Here is a 5,060-nt window from a genome sequence, read left to right as displayed (position 1 = left end):
GTTTAGGAGATTTTTCCCCATGCCAATGAGTTTGAGGCTCTTTCCTACTTTCTCTTCTATTAGATTCAGTGTATCTGGTTTTATGTTGAGGTCATTGACCCACTTGGACTTGAGCTTTGTGCAATGCAACAAATATGGATCTATTTTCATTTTTCTACATACCAATTGCCAGTTAGGCCAGTACCATTTATTGAAGATGCTTTCTTTTTTCCATTGTATATTTTTGGTTTCTTTGTTAAAGATGAAGTGTCCATAAGTGTGTGGTTTTATTTCTGGGTCTTCAATTATATCCCATTGATCAAATTGTCTGTCTCTGTACCAATACTTTTTATCACTATTGCTCAGCTTGAGGTATTCCATGAGGGCCAGCAGAAAGAATACAAACTGGCAACCTCAGGAAATAGGAGGTTAGGGGGACCCCCCCCCAACAGAGTGCACCAGAGAGACCTGGGAGGTGAGAGACTCCTAGGACTCAAAGGGAAGGACCTTAGATGAAACACCCAATAGTAGTAGAGATTGGGAACTTATAGAGCCCACCTCCAGCAGGAAGACAGGACATCAAACGAGGGATGAGGTTGCCATTCCACAGTCATATCTCTGACCCATAATTGTTCCTGTCTTAAAGAATTACAAGAATGGAAATGGAGAGGGGCCTGAGGAAAAGAAGGTCCAGTGACAGGCCCAAAGTGGGATCCAGATCTAGGGGAGGTCCCAAGGCCTGACACTATTACTGAAGCTATGGAGCACTCACAAAAAGGGGTCTATCATGACTGCTTTCTGAAAGACCCAACAAGCAGATGAAAGATTCAGATGCAGATATTTTCAAAGGACAGAAGCAGCTGACTACTGATGTTGAATTAGGGAGGGCTGAAAGAAGCTGAGGAGAAGGGCGATCCTGTAGGAGGACCAGCAGTCTCAATTAATCTGGACCCCTGAGATCTCTCAAAACTGGACCACCAAACATACAGCACACACCAACTGATATGAGACACTCAACACACATATAGTAGAGGACTTCCTGGTCTTTGTTCTTTCAGAGAAGATGTACCTAACCCTCAAGAGGCTGGAGGCTCCAGGGAGTTGAAACAGGGTAGGGTGGGGAGAAGGTGTAGGATGTGGAGCAGTTGGAGGGTAGATGGGGAGGGGGGATGGGGAATGGAATATCTAGTGTAAAAAATAAATTAAAAATAAGATTAAAATTTTAAAAAGAGTCTTAAAGTATTTTATTGATACATATGTTTTTAAAAATCTCTGATATATTTCCTCCCAGAGATTCCTTAAGGAATACTAAAATGGGGGGGGTGTAGGTTCCATATTTTCTGAGTCCAGTGTATCTACAATGCTATTCTTTTGCCAGTGCACACTGACGAGGCTTGTCTAGGCATAGCTCCATGGTCACATTTTTTTTCATGTTTAATGAGGTGCTCTACTGTTTTCCAGCATTAATCTTGAAGACAAAAAGGTAAAGACAACCTGATTCATTTTATTTGGTAGATAATGTATTTTATTTTTCTTTCTAGAAGCTTATGAGCTTTTTTTTTTTTTTTTATCGTTGTCATTTATAATTTTCCCTAGGGTATGTAGCAGAATTTACACCAATTAATTTAAATAGTAGTGCAACAAGAAGCCTGTGATTGGACAGGGAAAAGGGAGGCGTGGCTAAGAGTTTCAGGGACAGAGACAGGAAGAACAGAGGAGAAGGAAGGAAGATGGAGGAAGAGAAAGACAATCCAGATTGTGCGTGGCTTTAAATAGCCACAGGTATCTATAAATATCATAAAAGGGATGAATAATTACAGGAAAATTTTTTTAAATCTAGGTGGGCACTCGAGCCCCAGGGTACCTTGCCAGCGGAGTCGCCCAACACCCGCACGGGCCCACACAGGATTCCCCACGGGATCCTAAGACCTCTGGTGAGTGGAACACAGTGCCTGCCCCAATCCAATCGCGCGGAACCTGAGACAGCGGGAAATAGGGAAGCAGGCTACCCGGGGCCTGACCTGGGGCACAAGTCCCTTCCACTCCACTCGAGCACCGGGGTACCTTGCCAGCGGAGTCACCTGACACCCGCAAGGGCCCACACAGGATCCCACATGGGATCCTAAGACCTCTAGTGAGTGGAACACAACTTCTGCCAGGAGTCTGGTTCGAACACCAGATATCTGGGTACCTTCCCTGCAAGAAGAGAGCTTGCCTGCAGTGAATACTCTGCCCACTGAAACTAAGGAGAGTGCTACCCTCCCAGGTCTGCTTATAGAGGCTAACAGAGTCACCTGAAGAACAAGCTCTTAACAGAGACAACTATAACAGCTAGCTTCAGAGATTACCAGATGGCGAAAGGCAAACGTAAGAATCCTACTAACAGAAATCAAGGCCACTCACCATCATCAGAACGCAGCACTCCCACCCCACCTAGTCCTGGGCACCCCAACACAACCAAACTAAAACCATCCAGTGGAAGAAAGCAGCATTTTCAACAATTGGAGCTGGCACAACTGGTTGTTATCATGTGGAAGAATGCGAATCGATCCATACTTATCTCCTTGTACTAAGGTCAAATATAAGTGGATCAAGGAACTTCACATAAAACCAGAGACACTGAAACTTATAGAGGAGAAAGTGGGGAAAAGCCTTGAAGATATGGGCACAGGGGAAAAATTCCTGAACAGAACAGCAATGGCTTGTGCTGTAAGATCGAGAATTGACAAATGGGACCTAGTGAAACTCCAAAGTTTCTGCAAGGCAAAAGACACCGTCAATAAGACAAAAAGGCCACCAACAGATTGGGAAAGGATCTTTACCTATCCTAAATCAGATAGGGTACTAATATCCAACATATATAAAGAACTCAAGAAGGTGGACTTCAGAACATCAAATAACCCCATTAAAAAATGGGGCTCAGAACTGAACAAAGAATTCTCACCTGAGGAATACCGAATGGCAGAGAAGCACCTGAAAAAATGTTCAACATCCTTAATCATCAGGGAAATGCAAATCAAAACAACTCTGAGATTCCACCTCACACCAGTCAGAATGGCTAAGATCAAAAATTCAGGTGACAGCAGATGCTAGCGTGGATGTGGAGAAAGAGGAACACTCCTCCATTGTTGGTGGGATTGCAGGCTTGTACATCCACTCTGGAAATCAGTCTGGCGGTTCCTCAGAAAATTGGACATAGTACTACCGGAGGATCCAGCAATACCTCTCCTGGGCATATATCCAGAAGATGCCCCAACTGGTAAGAAGGACACATGCTCCACTATGTTCATAGCAGCCTTATTTCTAATAGCCAGAAGCTGGAAAGAACCCAGATGCCCTTCAACAGAGAAATGGATACAGAAAATGTGGTACATCTACACAATGGAGTACTACTCAGCTATTAAAAAGAATGAATTTATGAAATTCCTAGCCAAATGGATGGACCTGGAGGGCATCATCCTGAGTGAGGTAACACATTCACAAAGGAACTCACACAATATGTACTCACTGATAAGTGGATATTAGCCCAAAACCTAGGATACCCAAGATATAAGATACAATTTCCTAAACACATGAAACTCAAGAAAAATGAAGACTGAAGTGTGGACACTATGCCCGTCCTCAGAAGTGGGAACAAAACACCCATGGAAGGAGTTACAGAGACAAAGTTTGGAGCTGAGATGAAAGGATGGACCATGTAGAGACTGCCATATCCAGAGATCCATCCCATAATCAGCATCCAAACGCTAACACCATTGCATACACTAGCAAGATTTTATCGAAAGGACCCAGATGTAGATGTGTCTTGTGAGACTATGCCGGGGCCTAGCAAACACAGAAGTGGATGCTCACAGTCAGCTATTGGATGGATCACAGGGCTCCCAATGGAGGAGCTAGAGAAAGTACCCAAGGAGCTAAAGGGATCTGCAACCCTATAGGTGGAACAACATTATGAACTAACCAGTACCCCGGAGCTCTTGACTCTAGCTGCATATGTGTCAAAAGATGGCCTAGTCGGCCATCACTGGAAAGAGAGGCCCATTGGACTTGCAAACTTTATATGCCCCAGTACAGGGGAACGCCAGGGCCAAAAAGGGGGAGTGGGTGGGTAGGGGGGTGGGGGTGGGTGGGTATGGGGGACTTTTGGTATAGCATTGGAAATGTAAATGAGCTAAATACCTAATAAAAAATGGAAAAAAAATCTAGGTGGGCAGTTTATATCAATATCAATTGGCTCTGAGTAAATTGTGTGGGCATTTTCTGCGGTGAGAATTTACTGATAGAAATCTGACTTATAAATTCCAAGTCTCTAGAGTTTTGATTTTACCAGTTTACTGGGATTTGGGCCCGCTGACCACAGGGGTGGATGGCTGGGCATGTGAGCAGAATCAGCAGCAAGAGAACTGAGATGGGCGGTCTCTACTTGGGGCTAGCCAGGGAGGCAGCAGGGTCGCTGGAGCCTGAGAAAAACTGGTGATAGTGTGGGATGGTGTATTTTTTAAAAAAAATTTCCACAACAAATGTATGGCTAACTGTGAACCTTCTATCAATATTTATGACCTATACTTAGAGAAATTTATTTTTCTCTAAAGAGAAAAGCTCAGACATATTTTCCTTTATTATTTTATAAACTGTAGCCTTTTCTTTACATTTTTTTATTTTGTGTTATTATTTGGGAAACACCCCGGCATTATGAAAGGGATATATAGTCAAGACTATTGTACCAATGTACTTTCTTATTTATTAACATTATTGTTCCTGGGATCATGCTGTGGGTGATAGATACTCTCACTTGTCAACTTGACTATATCTATAATGAAATACTGTTCAGAAATTGAAGGTTTACCTGTGATCCAGATCTTGAAATAGGAAGACAACATGCCTTTGATCTGGACCTTGAGGCTGGAAGAGAAGGTATTATTGATCTAGATCTTGAGCTGGGATGACACATGCTTTTGATCTATATCAACATACAATTCAATCCAGATCTTGAGGCACACCTTTAATCTGGGCCCTACTTTCTGCTGGAGATCTGTATAAGGACAAGGAAAGAAGGAAGGGGTTGTTCATTCTTCATCACT

The sequence above is a fragment of the Mus musculus genome, chromosome 4, assembly GCF_000001635.26.
Source record: "Mus musculus strain C57BL/6J chromosome 4, GRCm38.p6 C57BL/6J".
Classification (NCBI taxonomy): Eukaryota; Metazoa; Chordata; class Mammalia; order Rodentia; family Muridae; genus Mus; species Mus musculus.
Note: the sequence above shows the minus strand (reverse complement) of the source record.